Genomic DNA, 22599 nt, shown 5'->3' on the forward strand with positions numbered 1-22599 from the left:
TAATTTGTAATATATAAATGCAAATAAATAAACTAAAGATTTTGCATTAGATTGTTGAAAAATTCATTAAACAAGCTGGTGCTTATATGAGAAAATGAACAATGAGAAGATACATTTACTTGAGAAGTAGAATTTTTCTTTTGACTTTGTTGTAGTGTTTGTTTGTTGCTGAGAATTACATGCTCCCATTTATATGTCTCTACTTGATAACTGCTTTTTTAACTATTGTATTTAATTATTGTTAGTTAATTAATTAAATTAAATTAATTAACTAATATCTATGAGTTTACTAGCGGTCTAGGCTTTTATTTCCTTTTATACTCAGTTCGAAGTTGAAAATTATTATAGGTCCAATAATTGCTCTCGTATATATGCCTCTCCCAAGACTATATATATGAACTTTCTTATCTCAAAATCCATAATCTGATTCCAACCAATCCAAAAGCACAACATGTCAAAAACAATTTCAGCCCAAAGTCTAATATCACCCATACGACACCTGCTATTGGGAACATGACGCGAAACAGTCTCAAGAGCCTAAGTAAGCTCAATTTTCAAATTTTCATCTTCCTTTTAGACTTTAAAACCTCCATCTTTCAACTTCCTCCTAAAAAGAATTTAGCTTTTTCTATATTATACTAATAAAAATTCATTAAAAATAAAAAAAAAACTACCTTAAAAGCTATTTCTTCATCATCAATTGCCAAAATTTTATTTTCTCCTCATTTTCTCAATCTTATTTGGTTTCTCTCTCTTCACTGATGACGCCTCATAGCTTCCTTGCACCACTGGTTTTGGTAGTAGCCCTTCACATTGACACTGCTCGCTATAGTGTCATGTTTCACCCATTTGTCGCTCATTGTTGAGAAGGACAACTCCTTCTCACGCGACGTCACTCCCCATCGCAACCCAATGCTAGCACCACCTGCTTGCTCACTACTGGTGGTCCTTCACTCAGCGATGCTACTCATTGCTCACTCGACGTTAACCCTTCCTTGCACGGCGCCAAGGCTTCTTCGCTAGTCGCCTGATCTCCACTGCCAAATTGAGAGAGGTCCAGTTGGATTCAAACTAAACCCTCTTCCTGTGTTAGTGATTCTTGAGTTCATTGGTGGAATAAGGTTCAATTTGGCCCTTGAACTTTGTAATGAAGTTCAATTTCGCCATTTTTAACTTTTTGGGTCAATTTAGTTCAAAATTTATTTATTTTTGGCTCAAATTGTCCCATTTGAAAGAGAGCGTACCTACTCTTTGTAAGAGAGAGCGAGTTAATAAAAAAATTAATAACTTTGACTATTTAAAAAAAAAAAAGTATTTATCTAAAATCAATTTTAGTTATTAAGTTAAATAAAAAGTATGTGTTTTTTAGTTATGTATTTAATTTTCTTAAAACTATAAAACAATTTTTTTAAGAATTAGTAAATAATTTATATTTCATTTCATATAAAGAGTAATTTGAGTCAAAATAATAAAGTTTTGGGCTAAAATAGTCCAAAAGGAACAAATTGAACCTGACCATAAAGTTTATCGGCCAAATTGGACCTTATTCTGTGATTGGTGGTACTCTTTTATGATAAAGTCTAAATCTTGTGTTGATAAGTTAGAATAACTAATTAGTTTTTGTTTGTTAGAGATATGGATAAACATTCTAAGGTTTAGGGATAAGATAAATTAGTTCCTATCTAAGTTTTTTTTTCTATCCTTTAGCTAGTCTATATAAGTTGTGTTTCTCCTATGTTTGATATATAGAAAAAATATAAGAGAACATTTCTCTTTTTTCCTTTCTCTATAAAATTCTACATGGTATCAGAGCTTAGGGCTTGATCATGAATTTTAAGGCTGCCATGGTTGGCTCTAGTTCAGCCACTTCAGAAGCTAGCAGTGGCGTGACACCATCAGGGGGAGTTTCTCGGCCTACTTCCACCTGTTCCTCCTGAAAATTCTCTTCAAATCACCATTCACAAACTGAATGGCAAGAATTATCTTGAATGGTCTCAGTCCATGAGGTTGGTGATTAATGGAAAAGGGAAACTTGGATACTTGAATGGTGAGATAAAACTACCAACAACCGATGATTCGAAATACAGGCAGTGGCGCTCAGAAAATTCAATGGTTACTGCCTGGTTGATTAACTCAATGGATCCGGTTATTGGAAAACCATTCATGTTTTTGCAGACTACTCGGGATGTTTGGGAAACAGTTCAAGAAACCTATTCAGATTTGGATAACCATTCGCAGTTATTCGAATTAAACACCCATATGTGGAAAATGCAACAAGGTAATCGAGAGGTAACAACTTACTATAATGATATGATGGCTGTTTGGCAGGAATTGGACATGTTTGAAGATGAACAATGGGAGAATCCTAATGACAGTGCTCGGTACAAAAAGAAAATTGAAAGAGGACGAGTATTTGTTTTCTTGGCTGGTTTAAACAAAGATCTTGATGAGGTTCATGGACGTATATTAGGAAAAAAATCCTTTACCAACTATTAGAGAAGTTTTTTCAGAAGTGCGTAGAGAAGAAGCACGACGAAAAGTGATGCTGAAAAATAATGAACCAAAAATAGATGCTGACGAATCTGCTCTTGTAACCCGGGGTACAAACTTAGGGGGAAAGCAGAAACCCTGGTGTGATCATTGTCGAAAATCATGGCATACTCGAGATACTTGCTAGAAATTGCATGGGAAACCGAAGAAGAAAACAGGCAGCGATAACACCAAGTTAGGAGGAGATGTACGAGCTTTTCAAGCTAGCAATACTAATCCGGGGCAGCAGTTTTCTTTTGAATCTCTTCTTTTTATCAAGGAATAGATAGAGCACCTGCATAAAATGTTTAAGTCCCAAACTTTAGAAAAATCTGACTTGTCTTGTTCTTTTGCACAATCAGGTAATTCTTTCATTGCAGCCATAGCTTGTTCCAAATCCCATAGCACTTGGATATTAGATTCAGGTGCTACTGATCACATGTCTGGCAATTCGCAAATTTTTTCCTCTTATATACCTTGTGCAGGAAATCAAAAGGTTAAAATTGCAGAAGGTTCCTTAGCCACTGTTGCTGGGAAAGGAACAATTCATACTTCCTCTTCTCTAGTTCTTAAGAATGTTTACATGTTCCACATTTGTCATATAATCTTTTGTCTGTCAGTAAGTTAACCTCTGATCATAATTGTCAAGTGATTTTTAAGTCTTCCTATTGTAAATTTCAGGATTTAACCTCGGGGAAGATGATTGGGGGTGCTAAATTGGATGATGGACTCTACTTCTTCAATGATGAGTCAACCTTTGGAAGCCAAGACCTGCAAACTTGTTTCAATTCTATTTTTGTTTCAAGTGACACTAAGATTATGTTATGGCATTATCGGCTAGGACATCCAAATTTTCAATATTTAAAGTATTTGTTCCCAAAGTTATTCATGAATAAAAATCCTTTGTTTTTCCGATGTGAATTTTGTGAATTAGCTAAACATCACCGAACTGTTTACCAATCGCAACCTTATAAACAGTCCAAGCCATTTACCATGATTCACAGTGATGTTTGGGGTCCTTCTAGAGCGCCAACATTTTCTGAAAAATGCCGGTTTATTCTTTTTATTGATGATCATACTAGAGTTACTTGGGTCTTTCTTTTAAAAGAGAAATCTGATGTTGAAAGTGTGTTCAAAAATTTTTATAATATGGTTCAAACACAATTTCATACTCAAATTAAAATTTTTCGAAGTGATAATGGAAAGGAGTTCTTTAACAATGTGTTAAGACAATTTCTTGCTGAAAAAGGGATTATTCACCAAAGTTCTTGTAGTAACATGCCTCAGCAAAACGGGGTGGCTGAGAAAAAAAAATAAACATATCCTAGAGGTTGTTAGAGCTTTTAGTTTTACAACTAAAATTCCAAAGTATCTTTAGGGAGAAGCAGTTTTAACAGCCATATATTTGATTAATAGAATGCCTACAAGAATTTTGAATTTTAAAACACCAATTAAAGTTTTTAGTGAATGTTTTCCCATAACTCGGCTAACTAGCAACATTCCTTTAAAATTTTTTGGAAGTGTGGCTTTTGTCCATAATCATGATCCCAAACGTTCAAAACTTGATCCAAAAGCACATAAATGTATTTTTGTAGGCTATCCTGCAAATCAAAAAGGTTATAAATGTTTTGATCCAGTTTTGAAAAAAATGTTTATTTCTATGGATGTCACTTTTTTTGAAGGACAATCATACTTTTACAAATTTCATCTTCAGGGGGAGAACACTAGTGAAGATGTCTCAACTGATTCTGGTTCTGATTTAAATTCTGATTTAACTTTTGAGTTTTTTTTCAAATAATGGTATTTTTTGGGGGTCTGATCATGTTTCAAAAGAAAATGGGTCGAAAAATAAAGAAAGTGTGGAAACAAATGATTTAAATATTAAAAATACTGAACAACCTTTGATAAGGTCATCTCAAAATCAAAATATTGAAACAACTGATATCTATGCGGAAAAGTTTAAAGATCTTGTATATTCAAAGGAACATCAAGCACAAAAAAGAGCCACATCCCACAGCACCATTAAGAATCTAATCAGAGGTTAGATCATGAAATTTATGGTAAGTCTTCAAAACTTCCTACAAATAATCCATCTAGTCAACTTGGTCTTCCCATTGCTCTTAGGAAAGGTGTCAGGTCATGTACTAAACATCCTTTGTCAAATTTTGTATCTTATAAAAATATTTCATCACCATATTGTGCTTTTATCTTACAAATGTCTAGTATGGTTATTCCAAATAGTGTTCAGGAGGCTCTAAATGTTCCTGAGTGGAAAGAAGCTATTTTGGAGGAGATGAGAGCCTTGGAGAAGAATGCTACTTGGGAAGAAGTGGATCTGCCAGATGGGAAGACAGTTGTCGGATGTAAATGGGTGTTTACTGTGAAGTACAATTCAGATGGATCCTTGGAAAGATATAAAGCTCGTCTAGTAGCTAAAGGATTTACTCAAATATATGGAGTGGACTACTATCAAACTTTTTCTCTTGTGGCGAAACTCAATACTATTCGAGTGCTCTTGTCTGTTGCAGCTAATCTAGATTGGTCCTTGAATCATCTAGATGTGAAGAATGCCGTTTTGAATGGTGACTTCGAAGAGAAAGTATACATGGAACCTCCGCCTGGTTTTTCTCAGAAATTTGGAACCAAGGTATGTAAGCTAAAGCGATTTTTATATGGCCTTAAACAATCTCCTAGAGCATGGTTCGAGAGGTTCACAAAGTTTGTTAAAGGTCAAGGTTATAATCAAAGTCAATCTGATCATACTCTTTTCAAAAAGAGTTCTATTGAAGATAAAATTTCTGTTTTAATTGTCTATGTAGATGATATAATTTTGACTGGAGATGACATAATTGAAATAAGCAGATTGAAATAAAACCTAGCCAAGGAGTTTGAAATGAAAAATTTAGGCCAGCTAAGATAATTTCTTGGAATGGAAGTGGCAAGGTCAAAGAAAGGCATTGTTGTCTCACAACGGAAGTATATTCTAGATCTCTTGAAAGAAACTGGAATGAGTGGTTGTAAACCTTTTGAAACTCCAATTGAAGCTAATTCTAGACTTGGGGAGGTAAAGAATGGTGTTCCAGTGAATACGGGAAGATATCGGGAGGTTGGTTGGAAAACTGATTTACTTATCACATACTCGTCCGGATATTGCTTTCGCTGTAAGCTTGGTAAGTCAGTTTATGCATTCTCCATATGAAGAACATCTTGAAGCTGTGTATCGAATTCTTCGTTATTTGAAAAGTACACCAGGAAAAGGACTTTTTTTCAAGAAAAATGAAAAAAGAGGAGTTGAGGTGTACACGGATCTTGATTAGGCGGGTTCAATCAACGATAGAAGGTCAACTTCCGGATCGCACATTTGTTTGGGGTAATTTAGTCACATGGAGAAGTAAAAAGCAGAATGTAGTTGCTAGAAGTAGTGCTGAGGCAGAATTCAGATCAATGGCACAAGGAGTGTGTGAAATTTTTTGGCTGAAAAGGGTTCTACAAGAGCTTAAAAGATCTGTGAGTTTACCTATGAAGTTGTATTGTGACAACAAGGCAGCTATTAGTATTGCTCATAATCCTGTTTTACATGACAGGACAAAACATGTTGAAATTGATAAGCACTTCATAAAAGAAAAACTTGAAGAAGGAATTATGTGTACTCCATTTGTACCAACTACACAGCAGGTGGCAAATATTTTAACTAAAGGGTTATTTAGACAACAATTTGAATTTCAAGTTAGCAAGTTGGGCATGACAGATATATTTGCTCCAACTTGAGGGGCAGTGTTGATAAGTTAGAATAACTAATTAGTTTTTGTTTGTTAGAGATATGGATAAACATTCTAAGGTTTAGGGATAAGATAAATTAGTTCCTATCTAAGTTTTTTTTCTATCCTTTAGTTAGTCTATATAAGTTGTGTTTCTCCTATGTTTGATATATAGAAAAAATATAAGAGAATATTTCTCTTTTTTCCTTTCTCTATAAAATTCTACATTTTGGTACTGAAATACCCTCCTTCCAAAGGCAAACATTTCCAAGTTTATTATAGAAAAAGACTAAAAGAAGGTATATAATTGATTCAAAAACTTGAGTTCATATTTTTATTTGCTAGTAATTGTGAATATTGTAATGAATTAATTATTAAAAACTTTAAGATAAGCATCATATTGTTAAAAATTACTTACCTTTAAGGAACTAAGAAAATTTATGTAAAAGATCCTAAAATTGATTTTTTTTAACTTTTATGAGCTTTAGTAATTGCTTTTTGTAGTCCAAAGTTCAAACCTATCTTTGGTGAACTTAAAATTCGAAACTCGAATCCTAATAAAAAATTTAATTTTGAGATCTAATATAAAGTTTAATCGGTTCTCCATTACCTTTTGTAACTTGGGAAATTAAATTATTTGTTTCCAATATTCTTTGTAACTGGCGGATCTAATAATTAAAATTAGTGCTTCAAGAACTAATTTTACTTAGAGATCTAATATTTTTTTTAAAATATTAATTGATTTTTTAAAATATTTTTTTAATTTGGGAAACTAGTTCAAAAATATGTACGATTTTTGAGATTTTAGGAATCCGATAGACAAAATTAGAGCATAAAAAAAATACAAGAAATCAATGAAATAGCAATAGATTTTAGCGATGGGGTGCTCTTATTCCTATCGATGGAGTAAGTATCATGAAATTTCTTTATTTTTAGCAAAGATTTGTGATGAAATAGCAACAGAAAATTAGTGGCAGACAAAGTTCGTCACTATTCCATTGTAAATTATAGCACCAATATTTGGCGTTGATTTTAGTGACAGATTAGAGGCCGGACAATTGCTAATTAGCGACATACATATTTCCGTCGCTAATTAGCTATAGATTACTGACAAAATATTTTGTCGTAAATCTCAAAATTTTTTTCCACCTTTTTTCTTAGTTTCTGCTCATATATTTTGTATAGCGACAGAACTTTCTATCACTAATTTAAAAAAAGAAAAAAGGAAAAATTTCTACCAATACTTTTATTTTCTCGCTCATTTATAATGTTAGCTATAGAATATGTTCGTCGTAAATTTTAAAATAAAATTCCCACTTAATTTTTTTTATTTTCCCGCTTATTCAATATTTTAGCAATAGATTAGTAACAGATTTCTGTCCATCGCTAAATCTAATTCTTTATAAATTAACATTTTTTTTCACTCTATCATTTTTACTCTATCATTATTTTTTTTCTCTTTTTTTCATTTTTCTTTCTTCTTCTTTATTTTTATTTTTATTTTTCTTCTTTTTTAACCTCTATTCTCCATCATTTTTTACTCACAATTATTTCTTTCTTTCATTTTTATTTTTTTTCTTCTTCTCTCTTTTCATTTTTCTTTTTTCTCTTTTCTAATCTTTATATTCCATTATTTTTCTTCTTTATTCTTCTCCCTTCATTTATTTTTTCTTTCCATTTATCCATTCTTTAATTTCTTTTTTCTTTTTCTAACCTCTTATTTCTTTTATTATTTTCATTTCTTCCATTTTTTTCATTTCTCTGCTTTATGCCTTCTTTTTTTCCATTTCTCTCTCTCTACCTTTTGTTCTTTTCTTTACTATTACAATTGCTTTATCTTTCTTCATTTTTCTCTATCACTTTCCATTTCTTCTTATATTATTTATTATTAGCTTTGTTAATATGATTTCTTTCTTTTTCTTGTATTTTTATTTATTTTATTTTATTAAATAAAATTAATTGGATATTATAACATACAAACAAAAGGACAATCACAATTAATTTATCAAAAAACTAATTGATATTCAAATTAAAATAAAATAATTATAAATAAAAATATATCATTAAAAATAAAAAATTTACCGAAGGATTTTTTTATATTTTTTGAAATAAAATAAAATAATTTAGGGACAGATTAGCAATGGATTTTATGTATTTTTTTTAAAAATAATTTAGCGATGAATATTATGTACTTTTCAAGAAAATAAAATAATTAGCGACAGATTTGCCGTCGTCACTAAATTTAGTGAGGGACTGTACATTGCTAATTCGTCGCTAATAGAGCGACTCTTATCCCTAACATTAGCAAGGGATTGTTTGTCGCATAAAGAAAAAGCATGTCGCTAACTTAGCAACGGATAAGAAAAGTCATCGCTAAAGCATTTATGACAAGCAATTTAGCAAGGGCCACGTATCCATCGCCAATCCGTCCTTAAAAGGCTTTAGCGACGGATAGTATTTGTCGCTTTGCAGTGAAAAACTAGTTTTACTTGGGGGCTTTGCAGTGAAAAACTAGTTTTACTTGGGGATCTCATATTAAAAAAACTTATCGTTTCCCTGATATGTTTTTAACTTGGGGAGTTGGCTCAAATATATGTATAGTTTTCCATTGTCTTCATATTTTGGAAACCTAGTAGGCATAATTAAAGCATATAAGAATTAGTTTTATTGGAAATCTCAAATTAAAAAACTTATTAATTTTCCAAGATCTTTTTTAATTTGGTCAACCGACAAAAAATACGTACGAGTTTTCCATTGTCTTAAGATTTTGGGAATTTGATAGACAAAATTAAATATCCAAAAGAAAATTTTGCTTGGGGCTTTAATTAAAATATTTTCTAGATTCTCAAGATCCATTTTTAAGTTAAAGAATCATTAAGATATTTATATATTTAATACTTAGTTCTCACGCTAATTTATTAAAGCCTTAGTTACTAATTAAATCTTAAACTTTATACTTTTTAACAATTTTATTCAATTGTTTTAGAATTTGAAAACAAATACCTAAATTTTCAAAAATATTTTTAAAAAATAATTTTTACAATTTCATAGTATAAATGATTCACGCTATCCACACATGGTAAATGCATCAATCGTATCTAGTAATATAATGATGAATAAGAGTATTGTTCCACTAGGGATCTAATTATGAGTATTACCTTCAATCATGCACTAATATTTAGCAATGAAAATGTTGTTTGGGTGTAATAGTATTTAAAAATAAAAACAATCTTGAAAATAAAGATTAAAACAATTGGTAAGCTTATCAAAGATAAAGCCTATTTAGGTAGTGAATCCCCCTAATAAGTTAAGTATTTCATGCAACAAACAATAATTAATTCAAACCAAGAATCAAGTTGGCATTCTACAAAATTAGGTTTAAATCTTTCTCAAGTGATTAAAACCCTAATTCCTAAGAGAAAGGAGAGGAATCTCTTTTCAAACCCACTCACTTAGGTCATGCATTAAGATTAAGGAATTATTAAACCAAAGGATCTTGTAGATCTATCTCTAGTATCTCAATTAATCCTCAATCCCTAAGATGTGATCAATTCATAAAAAGTTATGTCTAATCAGTTTATAAGAATAAATCCCAATCAATACGTTGACTTATAAATTGAAATAGATAATTAAGTAATCAAAGGGATAATACAAATCATGGAAAAAATTAGCTGCATTAACTTTGAATCAGTTGATATAAAATAAATTAGGATTTATCAAAACCTAAATAGCAAGAAGATTAGATCCAAGACATTACAATAAAGAAATAAAGATTATGAGAGGAAGATCTCAAACTAGTCATGGAAGAGTAGAAATGAAAATCTTCAATTTTGAATCCTCAACCTTCAAAAGTAATAAAGGAAATGATGTTCTTTCTTGAGAAATACCAATCAAAACCCTATAAATGAAAGAAAAATAAAGTTTATAAGTATTTCTCTCTCTAGAAATGAAAATATGACGGAATGATCAAAACGGCCCTAAAATTTCACTTAAATAGTATCTTTTATCAACCAAACGGGTGCCACACGGGTACCACACGGCTGTGTGGCGTCCTTAACCAAAAAAAATTCTTGAAGATATTATCTATCTACACGGGAAGACTACAAGAGCATGTCCTCTTTTTGTGTCATTTCTTGAGCAATCTGCCATTTTTACCAAACCCCACGGGAAGGGCACACGGGCATATGTGTCTCCCGTGTCATGTCCGTCATCATTCTGCCATTTTTCACCATTCACACGAGAAGGTCACATGGGTAGTTGCTTCCCGTGTCATGCCCGTATGACACTCTTGTCCTTGATGATCGGTATCCTTAGCTGATTTTACTTTGAACTAAAATTTCCTCTCCTATCTACATCCAGAAAGCCGTATGCTTTGGAAGAAGCTTGTACAGTTTGGGAAGAGGTTTTGATTGATAAAAAATAAGAATCTACTTCAACCGATATGCCCTTAGGCACGACCATACATAACATAGAAATCACATTTGGAAAGAGTGGACAATTAGCTAGAGCTGCAGGTGCTATAGCGAAACTGATTACAAAAAAGGGAAAATCGGCCACATTAAAATTACCTTATGGGGAGGTTCGTTTAATATCCAAAAACTGCTCAGCAACAGTCGGACAAGTAGGAAATACTGGGGTGCTTGCCAAATACCTAAAAAGAAATTGAAGATAAAATATGACAAAAAAATTAATCTCAATATAGGTATTTGAAAGCAAATACTATATTTTCAAAAATACTTTTAAAAAATAATTTTTGCAATTTCATAGTATAAAAGGTAATCTAACAAGTCGAATGTGCTTATTTAAATAAGAATTTAAAAATTAATAAAAAAATTATCCAAAATTTAACAATATAGCCATCAAAAGTTTTATAAATGTGCATTCTTTCGCATTTCTTTTGCATCTAATTTGCGTTAACCTTTTTATCGATTCTCAAATTTTTTATTTTAATAAGCATAGTCGATCTACAAGATCATCTTTTTTATAGTAAATCTGTAAGAATTATTATCAAATAGTGTTTTTGAAAATAAAATGAAAGTATGAATATTTATTTTTAGATTCTGAAATAATTAGATAAAATTATTAAAATGCATAAATTTAATAGTAATTAAACCTTTCATTTTCAATGTACGTGTTCTTGTTATATTATTACACATACTACTGTACATGCATAAATGCCTTGTAACAATTTATTATTCAATACATAGAATAGCTCACAATTATCTCCAAAAACATTAAAGCTGAAAAGACTATTAATAAATCGGAGATTATTGATATGTTTGCTTTGGACATTCATGTTGATGAGGTATATGTGCGACATAGATTTCCACCAACCATGTTTTATAACAAATATTTGAACATTGTGTTTACATTGTTTTGATAGCTTTTTATGGTTCATTTAGGACATCAAATTTATATGCAAGGCGGCCATTAAAAATGTTGATGTGTCAACTGGCTAGTGGCACAAAATATATCCCAATATATAAACCGTGTGCAAAACTATAGCGGATAAATTTGATGCAGCAACTGTAGTGCTTTAAAAGAGCTTCTTATCAATTGGTAATATATTTAGATTATTAATCAATCAATTAATATAATGTAAATTATACTTCCAAATACAAACTCCGCCACTATCGTAGAAGATAAAATAGGGTTAACAACATTTCTTATTTTTTTATCGGGTCACATCTGAATTAATTAGTTTATCAACAATTAATCTAGTATAAAGCTGCAAAGATATACATTACCATTATTGATAAGTCGAACTTTAGATTGGAAATGTGTTTCTAAATTGTTGTTAACACTCAAGCATATCACCCATACAATTTATCATTCAAAGTCATTCATATTTCAAAGATGAAGATTCCAGAGTTTTCTGTAAGCATTCCTATCTCCAACATTCTTGATGGGTCCATATTACTACAAAAACCATTGGCGATAGGAAAAGAAAAAGTGTTAAGAGATGCCTTAATTTTTCAGCTGAAAAGTGAGCCAGTCAACAGCGATCCTTCGTTCCCCTGTTATAGTTGAGGCAACATTTATATTGGCCACAAAAGAAGAAGGCAAAAGGTATAAAAATACTCTTGAACTTATTAGAAAATTTTAATTAAGTTCCTTTTTTTTTGACTCAATTAAACTAATTAATTTTTATAAAAAGTCCAATTAAGTTTCTGTCTATTTTTTTGGCTTGATTAAACCTATTAATTTTTATAAAAGGTCTAATTAATCCATAATGCTAACAGCGTCCAAAATATCATTAAATGCAAGGATTCCAGTATCTTGAGAGGAAAAATAATAACCGATCTGAATATTTCAAAGTCATGCCTATATCACATGAGAAAGAGAAGACCACTGCTCTTCTTTATAAATTAGGGTTTATAGATACTAATTGTATAAAAATAAAGATGAAGAAGTGACTTTCTCTCCCTCATCTGATATAAGCATAACTTTAAAATATTCAAAACAGTTATTATTTGCGCTCTCAAAATAATGGAACTCTTACACTTAACGAAATTTTGGACGCTGTTAGTATTAGGGGTTAATTGGACATTTTATAAAAATTAATTAGTTTAATTAGTAAAAAAAATAAATAATAACTTAATTGGACTTTTTATAAATATTAATAGATTTAATTGAGCTAAAAAAATGATGAGAATTTAATTAGATTTTTTTATACTTTCGGCTAAGAAGAATTATAAGCAGGTTATTTCGACAAGAATTGAATCATCAACAAAGAAAACAGCTTTCAAATAAATAATTATATTCCAAATAGCATTGTTTCTTATTTAAATCCATTTTCAATAAATATTTCCTAACACAAACTTATTGCAGGCCAGAATCTCCTTAATTCTTGATAAATGATGACTTGCTGATGACTGTAAAGATTCCACTAATGAGATATTTATAACTATTGTGTTAATAATAAGTTTTACTGTTTACAATCCTAGAAATTGATCTAATGTATTTTTCCATGTTACAGGTGTCCTTTATGATGATGTCCTCTTAGCTCTTTTCTCCTTTTACTAATGTTTAGATAATATGCACGGTGATATTTTTAAAATATTTCTCTTTACTGTTATATCATATTTTACTTTTCAAATTAATATCAGTATATATTACTAATTTCTGACTCAAAAGTATAATTATATTTTGATATATATATTATTATTTTGATAATATATATATTTTTAACATATAAAATTTAAAATTATATATAATTTTATAGTTATTAATATATTAATTAATAAATTATATTTTTAATTAAATAATAATTTTAATTTTAAAAATAGTACTTTAATTTTATTCTTATTTTTTTAATAATTAATAAATTAATTTTTTAATTAGACTATAATTCTAATTCTAGAAAATAATCTTTTAAATTATATTTTTAAAAGTTATTTTCTAATTATAGAATAATTTCCAATCCTAAAAATTGTAATATCAATTATACTTATAAATATTAATTTATATAATACTAAAAACTAATTACTAAATATTTTTACACTAATAAATATTTTAAAATATTAAAAATTAAAATGTATCTAAAATATATAATTTATTATTACTCTTAAACTATTATAAATAATTATACAATATCACAATTCTAATTAATCTTTATTTATAAACTTGATTTACTATATTCTTTATAATTAAAATAATTACAATGATCATTTAACGTATAGATAAACTAGTTTATGTTTAATACTAGTCGTTTACTCGTTCGTTGTAGAACCATTATTATTACTATTTTGATTATAAAATTAAATTTAATAGAATATTTAATATTTAATATTTATATAAGGTATTTTAAAAATAACATCAAATTAGATATTTTTATATTTCTTAAATTGTTTTAGTATTTTAAAATTTTATTAATGTAATAATATAAAAAATAAAATATTTACTAATTAACTTTAATATTGTATAAACTAATACTATCAATATATATTAATATTTTCTAGGACTAAAAATTATTATATAATTAAAAGACTTATTAGTAAATATAGTTTAGAATATTATTTTCTAGAATCAGAAGCATTAGAAAATTAATCTACTAGTGAATATAATATTAAAATATAGTGGAAATGTTATATCTTATGATAAAATTAGAACCATTATTGTCAGTATCCCTTTCTAGATCTAGATATTGAGAGAAAAATGGAAAATTCTATAATGAAAGTTACTGCCTTTTCGGATCTCGAGAAGTAAAGGAAAGGCGAATCCGATGCTAGAGTTGAGGTTAATCCAGTTGGAATTATCTTTTTAAAATCAATTTGAACCTAATTGTCAGAAAAAATTAAATTTTAAGGTAAAAAATGATAGTTTTTACAACTTCAGTGACCTAATTGTAGGTTTTTTATAAAGTTTTCTATGTAGAGCCGGTCGGCTCTATATAGTGCCGATTGGGTGTTTGCAATTCGACATTGTTTTTTATGACGATTTCACATCCTAAAACAAATTCTAGAAGGCTTTGACGATAATCATCACCTTTGTTGATAATTATTTAAATTTTAAAAATACAAAAATATGATGTTTATTGATATATTACTAAAATCTATCGCTTTCTTTAGGGTTTTTCTTGAAACCTTACAAATAGAAAGGGTGTTTAGCGTTTTGGTTAGGGAATTAAAAACTAAAAATCGACTATAAGTGAAATTAAGACTTGAAAAATATTGAGAAAGAAAGAACATAAAGAAAATAAAGAATATTACTGTTGTTCTTAGTCGTTATTAGAATACCCAAGCTACTGAAAAAAGAACAATTTTAGAAAACAAACAGCTGCAGAAAGAGTATTTTTGGAAACTTTTCTTTTTAATCGACAAAAGATTTCTCTGAGCCAGATCCAACACTAGATTTCTATCCGCTCTTCGATTCAACTGCATCCTCATCACCTGAGACTCGGAGATCTATTATTCACAGGGTTCCTTCAACCATACATCCACATTCATCATAAAACCAGTTCTTTCATACCTTTTTTTTATTTTTATTATTATTTGATCTTAAAAATATGAGTAGGATTTTGATATATGATAAGTATGATTAGATTAAGTGCTTTTTATGAATATGCATGTTAATAAGGTTTAATTCTAATAATAAGAACTTATATCTAATTAGAAACAATTAGGGTTTTTGCCATGATAATTAGATTAAGTGCTATTTTGCCAATTAGGGTTTTTATATCTAATTAGAAACAATGTTATAGGATCAATATTTAGATTTATTTGTCATGATAATTAGGTAATTAAATATGTTAAACATTATTCTTTTGTTCTGATTTGCCTTCTGTTAGTTTATAACTTTAGAATTTTTAGTAATTTAAGATTTTGATTGTTCAATTGTCTTCTGTTATTTTTATTTTGATGTTTTTTATCTGTTTTCTCTTATTCTAATTGGTTTTTAATGTCTGTGCATGTGAGATTCGACTCTAGGGATGCGATGTATTGACGAACGATGAAAATCCGCCTAGGAACCCTAGAGCCGATCAGTTGTTCAAGCCAAACACCAAATTTTGTATTTTTTAGCGTTTTTTATGTACTTTCAGTCTTTGTATAGTTTTAGGTCATTTCATTTTCACTACCATAGTTGTACGCGGGTTGTGACAATTAGATTTTACTTTTTGTTTTATTTTGTTTATTGTATATTAATTAAATATATGATTATATAATTGGTTAATTAAAATGGGCCACACAGACTCAGGGCTAAAATTGATCCAACATGAATCTGGTAGTCCAATAGGCTAATCAACTTTAATTGGGCCTAAAATCCTAAGATCCAAGTAGACTAGCAGGCTTTGGCATGTTTTGTTAAAGCTTGAACTTAGTTAGGATTAAGATCACAATAAATGAGCTTTCATATAACAAGTAGTCCATTAGGCTTAAAGGCTGGAATTCAAGAGCATAATTGGTAATTGAGCTAGACTAGGTGGGCCTTGTATATATTTGATTAGGAAATTATGCTAACCATTTAATATAGGCTGGGTTTAATTAAAATGGGTTAGACTTAGGTGTATTATGCGTGTTATTTTTGCATTCTTGTGTATGAATTGCTTGCATTTATAGGAAATAATTTGTTAAACGATAAAATTAAAGACTAATATATATAAATAAGGAAGTTGGTTTTCAGATCCATCTTTGGATTCTATGGTGTAAGCTTCCCTATGAAATTTGAAAAATGCCACTCATTAGTAAAAGTCTCACAATGATAGCCGGGTGGCGACTCCCATCTCCATGTTAGACTCAATGACTAGTTGGCATGTTCCCGATTAGGTAGAAAAGCTTTATACTGCCGTAGTCGCTAAAGACACTTGGGTGCGGGCCCAAAACCGCCACCCATAGTGGCAACTTCATAGGGGATAAGAGAAGCTGATTTCAGTGTATGTTTGTCTTTAATTTTATTATTAACAAATTATTCTTGCATCATTACACTTTTATACACTGTATTCTTTGTTCCTTATAGCCCTGATGGCATCAGCTAGCGGTTCTTTAGTTCCACTCAAATCCTAGAATTGTGATACTGGCTACCATCACTCAAAAGTATTGAGTGTATATCCTTCATCGCATGGACCCTTGAGTAGGGAGACATCAAGAAAGAACACTTTTTACTTGTGGGAGCCTTTTATCCTTACCCAAGACTCAGCTCATAGTAATGACCGTAGTAATCTCTCCTAGGAACCCTGTTGCTTGCTATATGAGATGTTTTCCCTTGTAAGTGTCTTAAGCCCAAATATTGAAAAGCCTTGGCCCAAGAAAATGTGAAATCAGTCCCTAGGCTCATAATATGTAGGCTTTTATGTTTATACTGAGAAATATCGCTTTGTTTGTTTAAATATACTTGGAGAGCTTATGGCATGCGCATCAGGCCTGCTATCTCTTGTTAATAGAAAGCCAAAACCTAAAATCTTAGGAAAGAACGACTCACTAGGAATCGTGTGCGGGAAGTAATAAGGTTGGAAGGATAAACTATACACTACTATGTGTTCTAACTTCTTTTTCTTTGTCCTTGTGCATTACATGTGTATCATGCATACCATGCATCTCATGCATCATACAAACTCTTTGTTTTGAAGCCATTATAAATTATTATCCTTAGTTTGGATAAGACAAGAATGGATATCAAGAGAGCCCATTTCACTAGTAATCAAGATAAGAGCCCAGAAGTAGCACTTCAGAAGTTGAAAGAAAGATAGCGCACAAGCAAGACATTGATCCTATCAAGACTGCAATCATGGCTAACCTAAGGATTATGATTCGAGAGGAACTCCAGCAAGCTTTGGCTGAGACTTTTAGGAAACAAACGATCCAAAAGACTGCTACTGCCCCTGCAATTGCTGCTGCTGCTACTCATGATGTGGAAGCACATGGTGAGTACCTTTGGAACTTAGATGACTACATACTAGAAAAAGCTAAGAAAGAGTTTGCTCTTACTGCAAAAGTTGTTATGGAATCCGAGATTTTGCAGAGTCTGACTAAAAGGCTCTACAAGATGCAAGATATGCTGAAAGATCAAGCTTTAGATTCAAATTTTGATTTCGAAGAATTGATGTTAACTGGAGAGGGTAAGTTACATCCTAAATTCACATGCCTGAAATACAGAAGTTCAATGGAACTGGAGATCCAAGGGTGCCCTTGTAGCAATATGCCACTATAATGAGTACTATTCATTTGGCTAAAACCTAAATCATCAAGCTATTTGTACTCTTATTAGAAGGGCAAGCTGTAAACTAGTACCATAGGTTGGAAAGGCCCATAAAGTCTAATTAGAAATAACTTTGTGATACTTTTGTGTAATAATATAACTACAATGCTCAACTAGAAGTCTCTATAATAGATTTGTAGTTAACGAAGCAAAAGCCTAATGTATCCTTTTCTGACTTCTTGACTAGATGGAGAAACAAAGCAATTCTAACAAAGAACAAGCCTTCTAAGAAGGATCAAGTTTAAATGGTAGTTCGAAATGTACTCCAATTTTAGGTGGAAAAGCTGTAAATGATGAATCCCAAGACCTTCGTAGGCTTGTACGATAATGGCTTACAAGTAGAAGAAATTGAAAATACTAAAGCTAGTTGGAGCAAGGAAAGCTTTGAAGCTACATAGATTAAAAATCTACCATTTGAAGATGATGAAGCTTCATAAGATTTAGCACTTGATTGTCTTAACATAAAAATATGATTATGCTTTTAGGATCAGTGATATAACTCCGGTTTTGCTTATTTTATAATGTTTATCCTGATGGTATTCTACATTAAAATGATTAGTATGTGAGCATGTATAACATTAATTCTATTTGAATTGATTTATTTAATTTGGGCATAAATAACAATCCTAGGTACATAAAGCACATAACTCTTGAAGAGAGAAAAGTGAGAGAGCAAAAAAGAAATAAAAAGGAAAGAGAAAGAAAAAGGAGATAGTATTTGATACAATATGATTAAATTCAAGGTAGCAAAATTATTTGAAACACTAAAGGCAAAGCAAGAAGGTCGAGTTCATCCTCCATTACATTAATTACGACCTTGAAAACAACAAGGACCTCCGAAGATAGAAGTGATTAAACATTGGTGCTCTAAATATGCAAGACCGATAATATTTGACTCCAAAAAGAGATTTAGATCGAGCTAGAAACTTCCATATTAAAAAAGAAAAAGAGACAAGAAAAATTATTTTGCTTGAAGATGCTAAAAGGAGTTCAATCCTCAGGGGCAATAATTTCACAAGTCACTCTATACTGTTTCAGATACTATTTTTTGAAAAAAAAAGAAAGAAAGAAAAAAATAGAAAAAATGGACCCTACTGACTAGAGGACCTATATAGTATAGTCAGGCAAAATTAAAGAAAAAATTGAGAAAAAAATAGTTGACTAGAAAATCCAAAAGTACTAATTGATAACAAGAGTAGTATTATATGAAATAGAAAATATACCCATTTGTACCCATATTAAATGGACAAAATTTAATTAGAATTTTTTCAAATTTACACATTAATTTTCATTGCTTGCACACTAACAGATGGAAAAACAAAATAAGAAGCAGTATCTATGAGATCTAAACATAAAGAAGATCATTTTTTCTTCGACTTTTGTTCTTGTGTTTCTCGCGAAAAAATTTAAGAATTTGTAGCACTTAAGTCTTCATCAATCGTGACATCATATGCAATGAATTAGCAAAACTAGAGTCTTTCAATCTTGTCTCAGGAGAAGTCCTGAGAAATAGTATAATCATTTGCAAGCATTGACAAAAGCGACTGCGAGTGCTTTAGTTCACACTTCTCAATCAACTAAATCTGCAAAAAGTAAAAATGAGAAAAAAAAATAAAGACAAGAGTCTGCTAAGTTGAAAACCCTAGAAAGGGTGGCTTATGCAAAAGTAGAGCCTGCTAAGTTGAAACCCGAAAGGGCAACTTAGGCAAAAATTAAGATTTTAGCCTACTAAGCTGAAAAGCTAAAAGGGCGGTTTAACAAAAGTTAGGGCATAAAACTAAGAAAAGAAAAAAGATCTGGTTGCTATCTGTATGAGATTATCGTGAAGCCAATTGTCATTGTGCGAGTATTAGTACAGCCCCAAGACAAGACCATTCAGTCCTCGCATGCTTGAGTTCTATCTAGATCTGCATTTTATATTATCACCATGACTTTCAGAATTCTCATATACATCATCATCTTCATTATTTTCTATCAACCATTTGGCTCCATGCCTACCTACTTGTTAAATCGTCAATCTTTTACCAATGAGCATCGCAATGCCTCTGTCCAAACTAAAGGATGATTTGTAGAAATGCATTACATGTCATACATAACATGCATATCACATACCTTCACTAATTTTGCTTGATGAGATTTGTATATATACTTGTATATATATCACTAACCTGTAACAGAAAAATCAAAAGAAGTTCAAAAAGAAATAAAGTGCTCGAACTACATTCAATTTTGCTTCTTGAAGTGATAGGTGCATCAATTTACTTCCTAATATGAAAGATTCATTAGTTTACTTCTCGAAGCTGAAGTTTATTAGCTTACTTCCCAAAGCGGAAGCTCATAAGCCTACGTCCCGAAGTGGAATACAATCAGTGGAATATCATCAAATGTCCTGAAGTGGAAGATCACAAGCCTATTCTTAGAAGTGGAGAACTAGTTTAAGTGTACTTCTAGAAGCAGAAGACTCCGAAGTGGATGACCAATTTACTCCTTGAAGTATAAGATCTCGAAGCGGGAAAATCACTATTTTTCATTATGAAGTAGAAATTATGCAAGAAAATAAGAAAGTTATTAGTTTGACACCTGGAAGTGGGAGAATTTTACGAAATCACAACCGAAAGTAGAAATTACAACATAATTGCATCCTAAAGTGGAAAGTAATCAAGAAGCTAGAGGAAAGTCTCTACAAGTATAAATTAGACGTGTGTGGTTCCTAAATCAGCGAGCATGGTTCCCAAATCAGCAACCATGATTCCTAAATCAACGAGTGTGATTCCCGAAAATTATCGGGCGTGGTTCCCCAAATCAGCGAGCATGGTTCCCAAAATCAATGGGCGTGGTTCCTAAATCAGTGAGCGTGGTTCCCAAATCAACAGGTGTGGTCCCTAAATCAGCGAGCATGGTTTCCCAAAATCAATGGGCATAGTTCCCCAAATCAATGGGTGTAGCTCCCAAATCAATAGGCACGATCTCTCAACTCAAGTAGGCAAAGCCCTCAAGTTCAAGCAGGCTAGTCCTTAGATCCCTAATAGAGTGAAGTCTTCAACCTAAGCAGGCGAAGTCCTCAACTCAAGCAGGCATGGCCCTACATCGAATCAACAGTCAAAGTTCGAGCTTACGAGGTGTGGCTTCTATAGCTCACATATCCTTTTGCTATATCCTTGATATTTATGATTTCTTTTTATTTAATGTATTTGCATGCTCATAAATTTTGACAAATTGGGGGCAGCTATCAACACCCCTTTTCCGGATCTAGATATTGAGGAAAAAATGAAAAACCTTATTATAAAAGCTACTGCCTTCTTGAGTCCCAAGAGTTGAAGGACAGGCGAATCTGAGGCTAGGCTCGAGGTTAATCCAACTGGAATTATCTTTTTGAAATCAATTTGGACCTAATTGTCAGAAAAAAAAAATTTTAAGGTCAAAATGGTAGTTTTTACAAATTCAAGGACCTAATTGCAAGTTTTTCATAAAATTTTCTTGTGTAGAGCCGGCTCTACATAGTGCCGATTAGGTGTTTGCAATCTGACATCATTTTTTGTGACGATTTCACTTCTAGATACAAATTCTAGAATTTTTTTTATGATAATCATTATTTTTATCGATAATTATTTAAATTTTAAAAATAAAATATGATATTTATTGAGATATTCCTTAAATCTATCACTTTCATTAGGGTTTCTCTTAAAACTGTACCTTTATAAATAGAAATAGGTGTTTAGGATTTTGAGCGTGGAATCAACAATTGAAAATCGGCCGTAAGTAAGATTAAGACTTGAGAGACAGTGAGAAAGAAAGAACAGAGAGAGAATCCAGAGAGAAAAGAAAGAAAAGTACTGTTGTTCTTAGTCGTTGTTAGAAGATCCAAGCCATTGAAGAAAGAACCATGTTTTAGGAAACAAACCGCTGAAGAAAGAGCATTTTGGAAACTCTTTTTTAATGGACAGAAGATTTCTCTAAGCCAGATCCAGTACTGGATTCCTACACGGTTTTCGATTCAACTACATCCTCATCGCTTGAGACTCAGAGATCCAACATCCACTGTGGCAACCTGAGTGTTCCTTCAACCATACATCCACATTCATCATAAAACCACTAGTTCTTACATTCTTTTTTTATTTTCTTTTATTATTTGATCTTAGAAATATGATTAGGATTTTGATATATGATAAGTATGATTAGATTAATTTTTTTATGAATATGCATGTTAGTAGGGATTGATTCTAATAATAAGAACTTAAAATTTTGAGATCTATTATTTTGCCAATTAGGATTTTTAGATCTGATTAGAAATATATTATAGGATCAATATTTAAATTTATTTGTCATATGCTTATATGATTAAACCTGTTCAACATGATTCTTTTATTATGATTTACCTTCTGTTAGTTTATAATATTTTAGGCTTTTTAGTAATTTAGAATTTTGATTATTCGATTGTTTTCTGTTATTTTTATTTTGAGATCTTTTATCCTATATTCTCTCATTCTAATCGATTTTTAATGTCTGTGCATGTGAAATTAAGCTCTAGGGATGCAAAATTATATTGATGAACGATGAAAATCAGCCTAGAGCCCTAAAGCTCGATCCACTGTTCAAGCCTGACACCAAATTTTGTATC

General features: G+C 30.9%; 1 pseudogene; it reads left to right on the plus strand.

Annotated features, from left to right (window-relative positions):
- Positions 1 to 2001: 2001 nt before the first annotated feature.
- On the plus strand, positions 2002 to 5846 carry LOC125370433 (annotated as a pseudogene).
- The last annotated feature ends 16753 nt before the right edge of the window (positions 5847 to 22599 follow it).

This window comes from Ricinus communis, chromosome 6 (assembly GCF_019578655.1).
Source record: "Ricinus communis isolate WT05 ecotype wild-type chromosome 6, ASM1957865v1, whole genome shotgun sequence".
Taxonomy (NCBI): Eukaryota; Viridiplantae; Streptophyta; class Magnoliopsida; order Malpighiales; family Euphorbiaceae; genus Ricinus; species Ricinus communis.